Here is a 20,150-nt window from a genome sequence, read left to right as displayed (position 1 = left end):
CAGATCCAAAAGTAGGGCGCAAACAGCAAAAGCAGGATATGCAGTTTCATTTAAAATGCATCATACCGGATGCCAAGCGTGTGGGTAGAAAAAAAACAAATACAAAAAGGGAAAACTGTGCTTTCCATCCATAATCCTGACATTATACCTGACAAACTAAAAGCTGATTTCAGTAAAAGAATCAGAAATACAGTTTAAAAAAAAAAGAAAAAGTGACCAGTTCAAGAGGCATTATTTATGTTGCAACAAACCAGCAGCAGATATCAGTAGGAATGTTCCTGATTGATATTGTCTTAATCCTGTGGTCATCAACTGATCAATCCTGCCAAAATCCAAGGTCAATCTTCTTTAACTGCAGAATACATGAAAATCACACTACTCTAATGAATGAACCCTCGAAGTTAGGGCTGGGCGACATGGCCTTTTGTACCAAGCAAATTTATGTAATAAAAAATGGTTAACACCAATGTTCCCTCTAAGCTGCGCGCGTGCGCGGCCGCGCACTTCTGAAACCGCGGCCGCACAGAAGAAATAATTGTCGCGCAGAGAACAGACATGAAAATGACTGTAGTAGTTTAAATGAGAAATAATTGCAGTGCTCTGGACAACCGCTATAGAGTTATTGTCGCTATAGAGTTAGAACCGGTGAATGCGGTCCACAGGTTTCATAGAAAGAACGATTGAGCTCGTGTGAGCTGGCTGGCCCTGAGCCAAATCAGTCGCGGTAAGAATACTGTCATGTTTGCGGACTAAATACTTCAACACGAGAGGCAACGCGAAACGAAAAGAAATGTGAAATACGTCATGTTTTAAATGAAAAGTGGTGGAGATAACGGATGATGGGCACAGAATGGTAACAAGGTGTAGCTTGCAAACTCAAAATACATCAGTGATATACCTCAGTTTAAATAAATTATTGTGTGTGGTGGTGGTGTGGGTTTCAGGGATGTTTAGATAACTATAAATGAGTTAACGTTCACTTTTCTTAAAAATATTTAGCTATCAGTTTAAATGCTTCAGCTTGTTTTCACTATATAATATATTTAAACAAATGGAAGCATTTAAACTGATATAATACTGTATATCAGTTTAAATACTTAAATATTATATTATATTTTATTATATTATAATGTAAGCCTAATAAAAAAATTTATCTCACAAGGGGATTGTTTAGGGATCCTTGTCACGAAAAATCTTAACCTCCTGGTATATAAAATCTGGGAAATGCATAAGCAATAAACGTAATTTTGATGGTTTAACACCGTCTGTTGCTAATAATTGACTGTACAAAAACACATTATGGTTTTCCCAAACCATCATTGTAACTGCTCATATTATATTATTATAAAGAATTGAACTGTTCTGCAGGAGGACAGAAATTATTTTTTAATAGAATTTCTTGGTAAAGATGTGAAAAAATCTCAAGTAACCTAAAATGTGCTTAATTTAGTGACTGAACTGCTTTTTCAAACATATTATTTAATAAATCACTAAGTTACATCAAGGGTCAAATAAAATGGAAATGGCACATTAAAGTTAAATGTTACAGTTGCATGATAAAACCATTTTTGTGTGTGTGTGTTTACGTTCATTGTAGAGGTCTGATATAAAGTATGTTTTTGCTCAGGTGGCCAAAATGTGCGCTCAACAGAGAAAAGTTTTGCTCAGCGAGAAAAAAAATTAGAGGGAACATTGGTTAACACACTATCTTAGTTTACTTAAACATACACATAACTTGTAAGAATATCACTGATGAATAAACAGTGTAATAAGGCAAGGCTATTAAATAGCATTCCCAAACTAGTTGTTAAAGCAATAAAGTTAGTAAGTTAGTATGAGCCACCACAGTCAACAAAAATACAGAAATGGTGTTATTTTGGGTTAAAGTTAAGGAAACAACATTTACTATGGTAAATACACAAAACTAACATGAACTGTTAATAAAACACATGGACACTGATCCTGATGAATAGAATGATCTTCATACCCGCATGTAAATCCTTCACAGCTAACACGCTAAGTACCACTTACGTAATTTATGGCTTGAAAAGTATGGTACAGTACAGTGCGATTCAGGTTTGTTTTCCACCGCCAACCGTACCCTTACTTGATAGGAGTGGTGTATGCCAGAAAGTAAGGATTAGAGCTGCATGATTAATCGTAAAAAAGATTGCGATCTCAATTCAAGCACCCACGCAATCTTATTTTATTAATGACAACGATTCACCCGTGTCTATTAAACCTTTGACAAAATCATACCAGAACATTCAAAGCTGCGTTCGTGCTGCCATGTTGAGCCAGAGAGAGAAGTTTTGAACCACACAGTAGTCTTGTCTGTGTTACAAATATTCAAATTATCACAGAATTACTGAGATAAAAGTTTAAAGTTAGGATATAAACACTGATGTGTACGATAGCGATCAAAATGGTGCAAATATGCCTTTGAAACTAACTTGGCGATTCAAATAATGGTTGTATCAATTACATCTTACGACAAGTGACTTAAAATGTATTTATCATTGTATCATTCATTCAAAAGATTTGTTCAAAAACACCGATTCCAGTAATGAAACAAGTATTTATTAACGAGTCATTGAATTCATTCAAAACTCTTTCAAATTAATTAAACATTTTTCAGCAATTTATATTTTGTCAGAGCCTCCAGTAAATTACATGTTATTTGTTTAGTTGTATCGGAATTGTAATCGGAAAATCTCTATTTGAAACCAAAAAAATATCATGATTCTCATTTTATCCAGAATGTCCAGCTCTAGTAGGGATCTACACCGACAAAGAAAGCATGACAGTGTGTTGCAACAGTATTGCTTCTACTGTATATTTAAAAAATACCGCCTCTTGTTCGGAAGGAAATCACACCAAAATTGGGATGAAACAGCGCAATGTTATAGAGCAGTGCTTCCCAAACTGTGGGCCGCGCCCCCCCGGTGGGCCGTAGCGGTATTGCAGGGGGGCCGTGGATAGGCTAAATCAAGATATTAAAATAATTAAAAAAATTAAAATATTCTAATTGTTCTGAAATGTGATTTCTTCCCTCCTTATTACACAAACATAAAACATATAGAAACATTATTTTTTTCACATTATAGCGAGGTGAGATACATTACTTATTTTCAAACTGACGTCAGTTGCTTAGCAGAAATTCACAGTTGGTCAATTCAATAATGCCACGGTGGAGCAGAGGATGACAATAACCCAATAACAGACCTAACTGCACTTCAAGTAAATGTAAAACTAGTAAGTAGCTACAGCGAGGAGTAAATGTATCCTGTATGAACCTTAAAAGTTCATTTGCAAAAACCGATAAACGCCATTTTAAAATAAATAAATAAATAAATAACTTACTGCTGTGCATTATTCTCCACAGACTATAGCACGTTCTGAACTCAAAATCCGTTTTGTCAAAAAGCCGGTATTTTAGTCAAAGCTGACTAAAAGTGATCGAGGATTTATAATTTCGACTCCTGCAAGTCCTTGTACACCTTACACGACTTTTACATGCTGAACCCTTGTTTGTCCTTTTGCGTGTGTGTATGTGTGCGCGCGCGTGTATGCAGAAGTGCGGGGATGCGTGTGTGTATGTGTGCCGATGTTAGCGTGCACGTGTGTTTGAGTGCATTTTAAATTACTTGGTTTTGTTTAACTCTGAAACATGAAATGTGGAGTTGCTTTTGCCAAAAAAACGACTGTTGGAGTTATCTGCTTTTGCTAAAACTTTTAATTTTTTTTTTTTTTTACATACTTTTTTTTTTACCTTAAGTTACCTGTATTTTTTGGAGTTATTACTTAATCAAAACAACCCAACTGCAGTTTGATTGATAAAAAACGTGATTTGTGAGAATTCATAAAAACGGAGTTATCTGTTTTTGCAAATGAACTCTACAAATATATTTGTAAAGAATGTTTACGTCATCTTTCACAGGAATATAAAAATATTACATTTTATGGTAGTTCTCATAATTCACAAGAAATTCTTACAAACTGGTTAATAAATGTTGATAATTTTGTGCAAAGAGACTTTATGAAATTATATATATATATATATATATATATATACTACTGATCTATATATTTGTTTATAATGGGTGGGGCGGGGCGGGTGAGATTGGGGGGTCGTGGAACTTTTGCTATGTTTTTGGGGGGGCCTTACCACTCTGAAGTTTGGGAAGCTCTGTTATAGATGTTCGGTGGCATTAACTGCTTGGGCGAGTCGGTCGCAAGACTCGGTCCAATGACCCGCGCCGTTTCGTCCCACTTTTGCTGTGTTTTGCTTCCCATACATTCCCCTTGTAGCAAGCACAAATGAGGATTCTCTGTCAAACAATCAACATTCTCCAGTGAGTCTAGCTCCAACCTTTAGGTACCGGACTACTGTGCTAGGATACCGTGCTACCCAAAGGGAAGGGTCCCAAAAAAGTGGTAAGATACGGTATATTTAATAACCGCACCGCACATTGCTTAATTAGTGGTTTGCATTACAACAAAATGCCAAGATGGAAAACAAATCATACTACTAGAGGCTATAATGCTGCACTTTCAAAGTGGAGTTGTAATTATATTATGTGGATTATATTACTCATTTTAAATTCTAGTTCTAATTCTAAATTTTTTTTTTTTAGTTTGTTTACTTAGTTATTTAACTAAAAAACAAATGAAAACCAATGCTGCACCAAGTGGAACCATTAAGATTAATTGATATTAACTGATAGGAGCCATATAGAAATAAGCTTGTTTATTTTGCAATGGTTAATGCATTGCAGAGCTATTCAGCTGTAAAACACAAACTGGACTGATTGTAATAACATCGGGTATCTGGCAGTACATTAAATGACTCCCTTCGAGTTTATGAGAATGCAACACCCTACGACCTTTTGGAAATCACCGACAAGTGCAAGCGAAGGCCGCAAGACGGCAAGTCCACATCAAGTGTGAAATTTGGGCCAATGACACATGCAATGCTGCCTCAGGTTTGGACAAGAACAAAGAATCTTAGATGCATAAAGTTTCTGACTGCTTACCTCGCAACGTTTCCGAACACAGAAACACACTACAATCAAATGATTTGATACGTTCATCTCACACATCTCTAGCATGCACATCTCTGTTGATTAACTCCACTGCAAAGTAAACTAGATTTATTTTATGGGCTCTATCATGTGGCATTAGGAACTTCAAACCTCTAGCAGCTTCACTTATTAGATTAATGAATGCTGGGAGGTAAAGTTAACAACAGCGCGCAGAGACAGTCAGTGAGACACTCCTTAACTCTGGCAGACAAAGCCTTCAGTCCCTTCACTCCCAACGCATAGCTGAGTTCACAGCCAGAGAACACAAAGTGAAGGCCAATCATACGCCACAAACTAATCTAGCCATCACATTCTCCTTAACCCCCCTTTTTCTCTTTATCACTACTGTCTCTCTTGAAATGACCTGTCATGTGTCCGTCTCAAAGACCTTACAGACCTTTGATAGACTTCTTTACCTCCTTGCTGAAAAATAACTCAACGTTGGTTAAGTATGTAAAAGGAATTGGTTAGGAATTACACTACCGTTTAAAAGTTTGTGGTCAGTATGTTGTTTTATAAAGGGTTAGTTCACCCAAAAATGGAAATTCTGTCATTAATTACTCACCCTCATGCCGTAAGACCTTTGTTCATCTTCAGAACACACAAATTAAGATATTTCTTGATAAAATCCAATGACTCAGTGAGGCGTCCATTGACAGCAAGATAATTAACACTTTAAAATGACTAGAAAGCTACTAAAGACATATTTAAAACAGTTCATGTGACTACAGTTGCTCAACCTTATGAATGTTATGAAGCAACGAGAATACTTTTTGTGCACTAAAAAAATAAAATAAAAAAATAACAACACTATTCAACAATATCTTGTGATGGGCGATTTCAAAACACTGCTTCATGAAGCTTCGAAGCTTTACGAATCTTGCTTCGAATCAAGTCAAGAAGCTTTTATTGTCATTTCTAGGGCTGGGTACCGAACTCGATACTTTTTAGGTACCGATCGAACTGCCTCGATACTATCGAGTATCGAAAAGTGTCTTGTCATTCGGTACCAAATTTCGGTACCTCAGAATGGAGCCGATCGAGGAGAGGCGCGGAGAAATGCTTTCGCTGTCTCGTTGAGGAGCAAGTAACGTTGCGCTACATTGTTATTTATATCTAAATATATTAAACTATACGCGCGAGAGAGACCCTATGTGCCAGAGGGCGATTGAATCAACGGTTTCGTTTTCAGTTTATCTCCGAATGGACGGGTGAGAAACGGCTGTTTATGTGAGCAGCCGGTTCACTACAGATACTGTTAACAGAAAACAAAAGTGTAGCACTGCCTGCAGAAACAGCGGAACGCGCAATGTTTTTTAGACTAGTTATGGACAGGTACAACACACAGCAGCTTTACAGCTTTCGTCCCTCAAGTCTATGGAAACACGCGACCGGTTCGTGACAGGCTCGTTCGCCTGCACGAGCACAGGCTCTGCCTCTGGCTCCAGAACGCGAACAATTCTGCTGAAAAAGGGGTATCAGCGTCCTCCTGATACTGCGGATAATTTGCAGGTCGGGCCAAGTAATAAAAAAATAACATTCAAATTAATTGCAGGTGGATGAGAGATGTATCATTAATGTGTTGATTTTAATGAAGACACAGAACTCTTATTTCACGGTAAGACGCAACGAACTTGCGTCACTCTTACTTCCGCTTTGATCTTGTTAATAATAATAAATTTTTTGAAGAACAATTGCTGAGTGATTTAAAAAGAGCCTCACATACTGAATGTTTGCATTGAAAACTAAACTTTATTAAAACTATTTGCACTGATTTATTGTGTTGGGTAAATTTTGTTAATTTGTGCTTTTTTTATTCCCCGCAGTGGCTCAGGAGATGAGTCTTTGAGTCTGATAAAAAGTCAACAAAGTTAAAATATAAAACCAAAGATTTTTTTGAGGTTATGTAATCTTGTTTAAACAGATTTTTTAAAGCTGGTACCGAAAAAGGTATCGTTTAGGTATCGGTATCGAAGTCAAGGTATCGGTATCGTCTCGGTATCGAAAATTTTTGAACGATACCCAGCCCTGGTCATTTCAACCATATATAGCTGATGCATTACACAGTGAAATGAAACAACGTTCCTCCAGAACCCTGATGCTACATAAAACAACAAAAACTGCATATGGTGCATGTGTGCAACCTGATTACCAGACAACACACAGCAAGACAACAACAAGACAAAAACACAAAACACAAAAAATAGCAAATATAGCAAAGTAGCTGCGCCAGTAAACATGTTTTTACAAGATAAAGTGAACAGTAACAAAAATGTAAGTAAAAATATTGTGCAAAAATAGCAGCAGTCCAGGAAGATGTGCAAAAACAGCATGTAAACAGTCATATAGTAATGAAATAATATAGTATGAATGGTACTGAATCGTGGTTCGGAGCACTGCCAAAGTCACATGAACCACTGAAATATCGAAACGTGTCGAAACACTTATGACGTAACAAGTAAACGAAACCTCATTTACTGAAATCACGTGACTTTGGCGGCTTGATACACGTTTAGGAACCACTGATTTGAAACTAAACATTCGTAAAGCTTCGAACCTTCATGAAGCAGTTTTTTGAAATCGCCCATTACTAGATATTGTTGAATAAAGTGGGTTTTGTTTTTGGCACACAAAAAGTATTCTCATCACTTCATAACATTAAGTCACATCAACTGTTTTAAATATGTCTTTAGTAGCTTTCTAGGCATTAAAGTGATAATTATCTTGCTGTCAATGAAGGCCTCACTGAGCCATTGGATTTCTTCAAAAATATCTTATTTTGTGTTCTGAAGATGAAGGTGAGTAATTAATGACAGAATTTTCATATTTAGGTGAACTAACCCTTAAAGAAATCAATACTTTTTATTGGGCAAGGATGAATTAAATTCATCAAGAGTGACAGTACTGTTATAAATACTTATATTTAAAAAGAAAATGCTGTTCTTTTGAACTTTCTATTCATTAAAGAATCCTGAAACATGATAGCCTTCAAAAATGTATGATAAGAAATGCTTCTTAAGCAGTAAATCAGCATATTAGATTGGTTTCTGAAGGATCATTTGACACTGAAGACTGGGTTAATGATGCCTAATTACCATTTCTGTCATCTACCGAACTGTAAAAAAAAAAAAAAATTGAAGGATAATCTGAAATTCTTTGTCAGTTTGACAGATAACAAAATAAGGCATCAAATTGTGTTTAGAAACATTCTCATTGTAAAGGATGCTAATATGAATTAGAAGTGAAGAACGCAGAAGGAAATAATGTCAGAGAGCCAATTTTGATTTCATGGGGTCTATAAAGGCCCATTCACACCAAGAGCGATAACTATAATGAGAATGATAAAGATATAGCTCTAAATAATCGTTCTAAATATAAAAGTATAGCAGAGTTCACACCGCAACTATACCGATAACGGCACAAAGGAATCACTTTCAGAATGATTTTCAGAATGATCAAAAGGATCAGAATCCGTCCTGCTTTAAAGAGCTCAGTGTGCACTTATAACACAGTTACCGTTATAATTATTATTACAGTTATCAGTCTTGGTGTGAAGGGGCTTTAAAGCACGTTTCAGAAAGATTACCTATTGAAGACCGCAACGATGTGGTGTGAACTCTAAAGCTACAGAACTGCAGCTCATTGCACGCTAAAAATGAACACTGTCTGCATTTATCATTACAAAAGTCAAAGGAGGGCGGCAGCACCTTTATGTCTGATAGAACAAACACATTAGCTTCAAGAAACCTCCAACCGTGTGCATCTGTGCTCTTCGAGCTCTAGCACTGCTGGTAAAAGAGATGCACTTCACAGAAGAGACTGTGTGCTAGAAGAGCACAACAAAACCTCTGCATCTGGGCTCTAGTGACACTATTGAGGTCACGCGAGCTGAAATGAGCCTCCCTCTCCATCTGTCTCTCAGCCCTGAATTCTGCCGTCCCAGAAACCTTTTCACTCGGTTGAGTTGGAGTGGAACAGCACAGATGTGTTGGGGTTGTCCTACACGATCATTTTCAGCATGTGTGTGAGCTTTAGAATCCCTGCAAATGTTATGTGCTTACAAATGATTTCTAAATGCAGGGCACTCTGCACAACTATGAAATGAAATGAAGAATGATATCAAGTGTTGGAGATACAGATGTAAGCGGTAAGAAGCACTGAAGGGGAACTTATTTGTACAGTGGCCCTATTGTCTGTTGGGACTTGACTAGGGCTGGGCAATAGGGCAAAAACTTTGATAATATTTATTGATCAATATCGATATGCATCACGATATATAATTTGATAACCCTGACAACTTAAAGAGTATCCTGCCAATGACTGAAGCCTGGAGAAACCAGAGCTTATAATCGTTATTAACACAATTTTATTGTGATCTGGATATGACATCGCACATCCCTAGACTTGACTAATACATTCCCATCAAAACCCTTTTTTTTAGTTTTAATATATGGTCTAAGTAGCAATGGTTCAATTAACTCAGACACCATTAAACTGTAGTAAATAATTTTAGATCTAGTAGGGAGGCACCAATATTAAAAGCTGATAATTATTTCCATGCTATATTGCTGTTATGCCCAATTTACACTGCAAAGGTGGTACAGAAGCACTTCTGAAGTGGCATTTAAAGGATAATTGATAATAAACTGATAATTTACTCACCCCCATGTCATTCAAGATGTTCATGTCTTTCTTTCTACAGTCGAAAATAAATTAAGTGTTTGAGGAAAACATTCCAGGATTTTTCTCCATATAGTGGACTTCAACACAAATGCTCATCTTGCACTCACCTTGCACGCATTACGTAATCATGTTGGAAAGGTCATGCGTGGCGTAGGCGGAAATACCGTGGTAGGGCGAAAAAAATAAAAATCATCCGACATCGTTGTTGTACCTTTTTTTGTAAAAGGCATTTGACTTAGTCTTTACATGATTGTTACGTCATGCATGGCGCAGAGCAGTGCAAAACGAGCATTTATGGTTCAAAACTATTTAAATTTTTATTGTTTTTTTAGAAAATGACCAATCGTTTCACTAGATAAGATCCTTATTCCTTGGCTGGGATCGTGTAGAATCCTTTGAAGCTGCACTGAAACTGACATTTGGACCTTCAACCCATTGGTAACTGTTGAAGTCCACTATATGGAGAAAAATCCTGGAATGTTTTCCTCAAAAACCTTCATTTCTTTTCATGACATTTTATTTCTGAAATGAGCTAATCCTTTAAGTTTCTTTACATAGACTGTTTAATGCTGCTAAGAAGTGGCATAAATGCAATTACACAATTTTAACTGCATATTGTTAGGGGCTGAGGTGGGTCAGAGCAGGCATTATTTAGTCTGGCTTTTATGCTGCATTGTGTCTTTATACAGAATTTTGAGCAGGCATGGAGAAGCCTTAACTTGCCTGTGTAAAGATGCCTTTAACCAATAAATGCCCAATATTATGGTCCCAATACGATCCATATTAAATGAAAAATTTACCCTATTTACTTTGTTACCACACAGTCTTCTGGTGGACAATTAATCTGAGCAAGTTAAGAAAAAAAAAAGTTTATGTGTATCAAAATCTGAAAATTTGCTTCCCCCTGGGACAGTGTCCCTTCTCCCAACATTATATTAAATTACTAGTGTTTTTAAAGGTCAACGTTTAAGTGAGAGTAAGATTTTTACATTATGGCTAATAGTCAAGTCAATTCACCTTTATTTATTTAACTCCTTTTACAATACAGATTGATTCAAAGCAGCTTTACAGTGAAAATTATGCAACAAAGTTTTTTTTTTCAGCTGTATAGCAATTCTAGAATAAAATAATTTAGTGCATAATATATTAATGCCATTTTTTTAAATGAACATTTTAACAAAAAATTCACAAAAATGAATTGAAAAAAAGTACATTACAAATTATTGTGTTTGTAACCAGAAATTTAGAAACTGTATTTGTGTCCAAACGTCTATGTTTGTGAATATATACCCACTGTAATGTCATATAAAATCCAAGCTAAAGCAGTGAAAACTGGACCAACCTGAAGAACCGTGCTTGCTTTTAATTACCATTCACTGCCTGAGGAGAGAATCTGAGGACATCTTTTCAACATCCATCAACACAACAATAAAATTCAATAACCCTGATAAGGCCAAGAGGAAACGCAGAGCCGATCTGGATCATCTCACTCTCTTCATGATGTGCATCTAGTGAAAGCCAACTACATCTGATATGGTTAACTGATGGTCAAAAGAAAAATATTCACATGCGAATGTTATGAACAGGCCAAAAACCACAGAATATCTATAGTGTGTGTATATATAAAGCAGGGCTTTTCCTGTTCCTGTGTGAAAAATGGTCTATGGTGCTAGCGGACGAACTCTAATAACAAAATAAATGCAAAGAACAGTTTGTAATATTAACTTATCCTATTTGTTCATGAAATAAAAGCAATCACTGTCAGGACAGATCAGAAAGTATAAAGTGCTTAGATCTATTCTATTTTTAAAAATCTGTAAATTTCTATGTAAAAAAGTCAATGAGAGACTGATTTGAAAAGTATGTGATAACGCACAGATCATTTTACATGTTTTGTTCTGTCCATTGCTATGTTTATCACTGTCAATCTGATTCAATTGAGCATTAATTTATTATTTGATTATAATCACTGAAGCTGTCAATTATTTCAGTTCAACATGAAGCACACAAAGCTGCACTCTTGCAAAAACTCACGTTATAATCATCAAAGCTGTCTACACTGTGCAACGGATCTCTTATTGTCATTGGGTTTATACTTTGTTGGTTATAAGTAAAGAATGCAAAGACTCCAGCATTTTGGGAGGTGTTGAGCTGGTTCTGACCAACTTAAAGGTGCCATAGAATGCTGTTTCACAAGATGCATTATAAGTCTAAGGTGTCCCCTGATTGTGTTTGAAGTTTCAGCTCAAAATACCCCATAGATTTTTTTTTTTATTCATTTTTTTAACTGCCTATTTTGGGGCATCATTAAATATGCGCCGATTCCACGTGCTTCCCCTTTAAATCCTCGCGTTCCACGCCCCAAAGCTCGCAACTCTATAATACATTGCATAAACAAAGTTCACACAGCTAATATAACCCTCAAAATGGATCTTTACAAAGTGTTTGCATCATAACAGATTGATGTGAGTATGGTATTTATTTGGATGTTTACATTTGATTCTGAATGAGTTTGAGGCTATGCTCTATGGCTAACAGGCTAAAGCTAACATTACACACTATTGGAGAGATTTATAAAGAATGAAGTTGTGTTTATGAATTATACAGACTGCAAGTGTTTAATGAAAATAGCGACGGCTCGTCTCCGTGAATACAGTAATAAACGATGGTAACTTTAACCACATTTAACAGTACATTAGCAACATGCTAACGAAACATTTAGAAAGACAATTTACACTTTGATGCTGTTCACAGAGCACTAAAACAAACACTCACGGGAGCATTTTAAAATGTTTTAAAGCAGCCGGATATGAGCAGGTATTGGCACTGCAGAACGGCAGGTATTGTCACATTAAATGAGCGAATAAATCTTTGCCGGCCGCTAAAATTTTTCAGTGCCGGAAAAACCATAAAAGGGTTATGAAGTCTGAGTCTAAATTTAAGAAATCTTGTGTTTGATGAAATTCTAAGGTGGTATCACACGAATCCTTTGCAGTTCAGGCAATTTCACAACATATTGTGCAGAGACACAAAAAAAAAAATTTGGCATACAAAGTAATTGATTATATTACATCCAACACTAGAAAAAGAATAAAAACAACGTGAAATTTGTTCTAATTACAATATACTATTATATTGCTATGGTATGTGTATTTTTATGCTAATAGGAATACTGAGCTGTTAGCTTTGTGACATTCTTTCTGCATCAAGTCTTTTAGCGCTACACTTCATAAGAAACATTCTGTATAGGGATATGTATTTCTTTTAATTTTTCTGATAACAGACGCTCATTAACCAATAATTAACCAATCACCGCAAACCGACAAGATTAGAATGTTAAATTAGAATTAATGAGAGATTCATTTCAGTTTCATATTAAATAAACTAGTTTTAGCTTGATGTTTATATATGTTGTTTATAATGAATGCCACTATCAATGTGTGTTTTATTTCATAATTTTAATTTTAGCTACTTGTATTTTCATTATTGTTCTGTTATGAATACTGGTAAAATGTAAAGGATTAGTTGTCAACTTATACGCAACTTGCGATTGACTGATATACATAGATTTTTTATTTTTTTTAAACATGCATCAAATGTTTTAAGAATAGCTTGAAAAAATAACTATAAAATTTATTAAAAAAATGTTAACCGTTTAACTGAAAGAATTATTCGGTCAAAACTCTTACTGACTGTTGAATGATTCAATGAACAGGTTGATTCAGTCCACAACTCAAACTGAATAACTCCTCTGTGAATTGGACTGCTCCAATTGCAGCTATTATCAGTATTTATTAACATTAATTGGCTGTTAACGACATGCTAACATCAAACGCTACTGTAATCGAAAGCGAGTCGCATCTTACTTTACTACATTTAAAATAAATATATCTTTCCTCATTACTTTGAATTTAAAAAAAACCTAGACCATCTCCAAAATGCAAGAGCAATGTCCGATTTGTGAACAAAACATTCACAACTGAGTTCACAAATCGCACTGAACAACTGAGACTTTTTTTGTGTGGTAAAGTGTTGCAAATCAGTTACTTACGAGGTTCCATCATGGTTAGAATGATGTCTTCAGAGGCAGACACAGGAGTGACACAATAGGCCCTAGGTTTCACAGCAATACAGTATATAAAAAGCTCTACGCTAGCAACTAAACCGAGACATGCGAGCACCTCTGATTCTTATTTTATGGGTAAAGTGCTAATAAATAATTTACCTGAGAATTAACACTCAATTGCTCAAACAAAAACTGGAAGAAGTCCAACCTTTTCCGAAAACCACAGGTTCATTAGTGACGTTTTCCGGTCTAGGCATTGATGACAACTTTGTGAAATTATATCCTCTTCTTTACGTTCATATTCCTGCTAACAATCTGAACTGCTTGTCGGTTAACAGGTAATCCAGGCCTTGCTCTTGTAACCCACTGTAGGGTTCACCAAAACTTGTTACTACTAACCTTAAGCACTCAAAATAAAGAGTGTGCTAACAAAGGTCTACAGATGTCTTAAGAATGCTGCAACCATTGCGGCAATAGAGCTAGACCACACCTGACACACACTGCTGCAGTCTAAGAGTGCATAACTTCCTCTCCCATTGTGTCTAACTGAGGTGAGAGGGAGATTAAGTCGCTCACCACTTCCGCCACCAGGGCTTGACAAGCATTCAGCGACTGCGTGACGAGTGACAGACAGCCGAAGGCGCCCACCCTAGAGATCTGAAGGGCTGGGAGATGGTTTTATGTGCCCTTGGAGATCCTGAGAATGGGGGAGACAGGGGAGTGATGGGTAATGATGAATGACAGAATTAATGAGGGTTAAATTACAGAGCAATGCCACTTTCCGCAGCACGGTATGTACGTTTGTGCGAGTCTTTGCATCATTCAATGTGTTATGGATATACATTTCACCTAAGGATCAGGAAAGTATATCCATCCATCAGTACTGATCACACTGAATGTCTCAGTGTGTCTAGACAAATGTTCTCCTTTTAATAGACAACATGAAAAAGCATTTACCTTCCCTAAGGTCACACATTTCAGAATGAAGCTGAATACTGAGTGGGAAAAATTTTAGGGGTGGGACTTCAATGATTTGCTTAGTTTGATATATTACTAGTTGATTTTAAAGGATTAGTTCACTTTAAAATAAAAAAATTCCTGATAATTTACTCACCCCCATATCATCCAAGATGTTCATGTCTTTCTTTCTTCACTCGAAAAGAAATGAAGGTTTTTGATGAAAACATTCCAGGATTATTCTCCTTATAGTTGACTTCAATTGCCTCCAAACGGTTGAAGGTCATAATGACAGTTTCAGTGCAGCTTCAAAAGGCTTTAAACGATACCAGACGTGGAATAAGAGTCTTATCTAGTGAAACAATTGGTAATTCCCCTCCCCCAAAAAAATACAACTGTATATACTTATATACTTACGGAAAAAAACGAAACTGCCGCCGCATTCATTCCTTAAGTAGAATAGGGAAGGCGTAGGACATACAGCGTAAACTTTTTGAAGAATACGGAAAGTGGAAGCACATGCAAGCCGATAATTTGTGTTTATAAAGCATATACAGTTGTATTTTTTTCGAAAATGACCGATCGTTTCTCTAGATAAGACCCTTATTCCTCGTCTGGTATCGTTTAAAGCTGCACTGAAACTGTAATTTTGACCATCAACCATCTGGAGGCCATTGAAGTCCACTATAAGGAGAATAATTCTGAAATGTTTTCATCAAAAACCGTAAAAAAAAATTTCGACTGACGAAAGAAAGACATGGACATCTTGGATGACATGGGGGTGAGTAAATTATCAGGAAAATTTTATTTGAAAGTGAACTTTAATTCTACTTATTTTACTGATGAACTATGCACATTTATGAAGTAGTCCATTTTGATTTCATGGCTACTTACAAATTTGCCTCTATTTGGGTTTGAGCAAAAACATGCCGTTTTTGTGTGTCCCTTTAAATGCAAATGAGCTGCTGCTCCCAGCCCGCTTTCCAGAAGAGGGCGGAGCTTTAACAGCTCGTGATTCGGTTGCTCAACAACAACAAAGCTGGAGAATCTCGTGCAGCAAAAATGAGGATTGTCAGTAACGGTGTTCAGCCTTACATTGTTCAAACCGGAGTCGACACTGATGGAGAGACTCAGGAAGAAGATACAACTTTTAGAATGAAACTGGATGTTTCTGAATGGTTAGTGGATAAATTTAAGTTGTTTAAGATTAAGTTTTAAGTAAGCAAAACCCAGCATTGAATTGATCCTCGTTTATGAAGCAGTCCAGCATAAAATGACGGCATGACAACAAAACTCTACTACAACAACTCTTCCTCTTCTCTAAAGCAGCCCAACATGGCCTCACCTCCTTTGTTGTGTATTCTCAGGGGTGGGGTATATGTAAATTATGGGGTTTGTGATGTCACCAACCTGGGAAGAAGCTTGTTGTAGTCCCTACTAGCCATTTGTTGTAGTCCTTAAAAAGCAATTTCTGTAAAAGAAAATATCTCCCTTTGCACTGAACTCGTCATGTCCACCTCAAAATGAGTCAAAAACCAGTATGATCCTCAACGGTGCGGAGAATTTGACTGATGGCGTAATAGTTTAAACTTAGAATCTCAGTCTGTACCAACATACAAGTCCACTGATTCAAACAGATTACATCATAAAACTCCAAATTCCATTCCATGACTCAATACTGAGCCAGCAGACTGGATCACACAGTAGTTTATGAGGTAGAACTGTTCACTCCGATAGACTAGCAGTAGCCGTCAGCCGGCCCAGTGCGAGCCCCTAGACGCTGTAACATAACGCCTCTGACAGGCAGCTCAAATCACAGGGCTCTGGTGCCTGCCGGAATGCAATCGGAGTATTTTCCCCCTCCGGCACTGCCTCACTTCCTTTGACACATCACACACACTAATGGAATAGTAGCAGAGGACCTTAAACCAGAAGAGATTGAACTGACGTGGTGTTAGAGCGTATCGACAGGAGCTAAACATTTAAACAGTGAAAACTTTTACAATACTCTACAGTCAGGATGTATACATTCTACGTTAGTATGCTTTTAGTTTATCTGAAGTCCAGTTAAATTGTTAGTCATGGTTATAACACAAAACAGTTAATAATTTGTTTTGTCATGTCCATTTTACTCCGTTCAGAATATAGCAATGTTTTTGTTACTGCACCTTTAAGACTGCTATATGTAAATAATGTTTTCTGATTGGTTAACATTTTTACATGCAAAATAAGTAACACTAGGTGCTGATATGTAAATATGGGATCGTTGTTGTTGCGTCAATACAGTTTAGTTTCAATAAATGCTCAGAGTGACTGGAAGGAGAGATTTTCAATTAATAAGGACTTCAGTTTTAAAAAAAAAAAAAAAACCTTTTTCACCTTATTTTTAAATGTAAGAGCAAGCACAGCCAATGTGAGGCTTTTGGAGTCAGCTGCTTATTTATTTTAGTTGTACAAAAACTACAAGTCTGTTTTGATGCTTGATTTTGCAAACTGCACTAAAAAATGCTGGGTTTTTTCAAATATGGACCAATCAAACCACTGGTTTAAATTTACCAAAGTTAATTTAAGACAATGGTTGGGGTTGTCCATTTCTGACCGAAACAAGAGTTAAAACAACCCATCATTTTTTTAAAAGTGGAATTATGGTTTGTTGCGAAAAGAGTTTTGGGTCATTCCGTGTCAAATCAACCAAATTTAGGAAACTTCCCTGGCTTAAATTTTGGATTCTGGTAATATATCTTCTGTAGAAAGACAAACATAAATAGTGCAGAAAAACCAAAATATTAAATGTCACATTTACTTTGTAATCCACTATTTTGTAGAGGGGGTCAAAATTACCACTTTTACCAGAAATCGGGTGCCAATTTACAGAGTTGTAAAAATGACTTTAGAAAGATGGCAGCATCATTATTTTAGTTTTACACAGAGATTGGTAGGTCTATTAGTAAAATCTGTTGATTTTAGCAATCTTTGTTTCATTATATGCCAACGGTGACCATTCAAAAATAGCAAAAAGCACTTCATTTATTTATTTTTTATTTATTTTTGCGTCAAGTTTGCATGCCTGTAACTCAAGTATTAAAGATATCTAAATATCCTTTTAGATACTGGTTCTTAAACTTTACCTTTGGTATCTTTATTTTAAAGTCCCTCGATGGTTCAATCCCAGAGATATGGAGATCTTAATGCGGCTCCATGAGTAAACTGGTAAATTGTACACATTTTCACTGGTCAAAAACCAAATGTGGGTCACTTTGCATACAGCTGATACTTTTTTTTATTTTAAAGAGGAATATCTGAAGAACAAATAAATGTTGAAACTAAAAATGTATCTTGTGTTTTTCTATTAACTCAATTGCATAGAACATACCTGTCATAAAATACTCCTTTTTCAACGTTTGCATGCCTGTAACTCTAAAATTATTCAAGATATCTTAATATCCTTCTAGATTCTCATTCTTTCCTTTTGAAATCTTCATTTTCAATACCCTATATAGTTCAGTCCCATAGATTTTTTCATACAGTTTTCATTGTATGAAAAGAGCAGCGTTAACAAATTACTAAATATCAATTTGAAACAACATGAAGGTGAGTAAATAAATGACAATTATTTTTGGGTGAACTATCCCTTTAATTCAAGAAAGCAGGGAAAACTGTTTTCCATAGGCACTCATCCTATTTTCCAACTTGCACAGCCTTATAAAAGCTCAAGTTTAAAACCAATTCATCATCTTTAAAGAAGACATCTTGGTGCGTGTATATCATCCAAGCCAAGGTTCAGATATCCCATACCCCCTGTCAATGAAGAAGACCATATAATATCAAAGCAGCTGAACACACAAAACTTGATCATCCAATAGTCATTTATGTGGCGCTAATGTCGGCGTGAGGTTTAGAGGAGAAATCCAGGCCTGTTGATTTAGGCAGAGTATGGAGTCTCGGTCTGCTTACGCAAGTGTTAAACAGGATGGCTACGCAAGCCCCTGAAACACACATTCAGTTTATTATGCCTTTATATAGAGCTCCGTCAGGGGACGACCACTTGACTAGAGCAAAAGTCATACAAGGAATCTGCTCTCTTCACAAAAGGACCTTAATATCTTTGTGCTGAAAACTCCCTCAGGGCTTCCTTTGACATTTTCCATAATAAAACCACTCATGATCAGACTTATGATCGTGCTAACAGACCTCCAGTGTATTTGAATAGTTACTGCAATTCATATTTCAACAAACCCCTAACCCTAAGTAGTAACTTCAGTACGTAACTCATAACCGTTTGTGCTGAATGATACCTCAAATCATGTAAGCCAGATGTACAATCACTTTTCTAAGCAATCACACTCACAATGTCACAATAAAACTGCTAAAAGTACCTCAAAAGCACAGCAATAGTTTGGAAACCAGACATGACATTTGCACTGTAGCAGTGAATCTGCATGACTTTACATTTTGTTTCTTCACAAAATGTATTCATAATCCAATTCATATTCAGGAGTCAATCGCCAATAAAAGCACTAATAAATGACAAGTTAAAATAAGGCAGCTTTTATATCTCAGTCTGGAGTCATTTTAAGGCCCTTTCGGCATTACAAAAGAATCAGACCAAATGCATTACACCATGTGGTAACGGCATGATCATAATTTAACCATCCATTTCCCCACAAGGCCTAATAAAATGAATTATCCCTATAGCTGTTTTACCACAGAACCTATTTTGAGAATACAAAACGTCCCTGCTTTTTTGCAGAGCCATATTTTTGCTTAATATCATGTAGCACTTTGTAGCTTAAAATAGCCAAGAACTGCCTTTAGGCAATAAGACTTTAACAAAGTTTTCAGTTTAAACTGTTATACATACGGTCAGTGTCAATACCATCCATATACTCCAAATGGTTCAAGAACAGCATGCAATTTTCTTTGGGTATGCCTTTTTTAGGCATTTTAGGTCAATTTTTCAGTAATACTAAGAGGTTAAATGAGGCTGAAATACACTACACAACATTTAAAATCTGAAGAGATTTTAAAACACTAAGCAACATGCACTTGTAGACGTGTAGACTGGTTACAAAGAAACTAGACTTCATACACTAAACAACGAAGTCTGGAATAAACTACAATTTTTTTCCCAGATTTTTCAGCCTGATCAGCAGTCTGGATGAGTCAGCTCTAGCTGCCAAAAGATGCTGAGTTGACAGATTTGACAGAACTCTGATTTAAAAAAAAAACAAACAAAAAAGATTTCCATTCAGTTTATGATTCCATCCAGTCGGAGGATATCATACATGTTTGATATCTTGAGCAGATTTTAGAACACTTTTTTCCATGTGTCGTGTGCCTCCTAGCAACAAGGGACATTT

General features: G+C 36.2%; 1 protein-coding gene across 5 annotated transcripts in view; it reads right to left on the bottom strand.

Moving 5' to 3' along the window:
* The window catches only part of nck1b (NCK adaptor protein 1b), a 68,051-nt gene that overhangs the window by 31,233 nt on the left and 16,668 nt on the right, over positions 1-20,150 (bottom strand). Inside the window, exon 1 of one of the 5 annotated variants that reach the window (XM_067378166.1) lies at positions 14,410-14,426. The exons of 2 other annotated variants lie outside the window; for them this stretch is intronic. The gene's annotated coding sequence lies outside the window, so the exon portion shown is untranslated. Of the gene's footprint in view, positions 1-13,818; positions 13,835-14,041; positions 14,115-14,409; positions 14,427-20,150 lie in introns of those variants that run through there. 2 more of the 5 variants (XM_067378162.1, XM_067378167.1) reach the window with 2 other exon arrangements.

Source organism: Chanodichthys erythropterus, chromosome 23 (assembly GCF_024489055.1).
Source record: "Chanodichthys erythropterus isolate Z2021 chromosome 23, ASM2448905v1, whole genome shotgun sequence".
NCBI classification, from domain to species: Eukaryota; Metazoa; Chordata; class Actinopteri; order Cypriniformes; family Xenocyprididae; genus Chanodichthys; species Chanodichthys erythropterus.
Note: the sequence above shows the minus strand (reverse complement) of the source record. Positions and strands in the feature narration are given on the sequence as shown.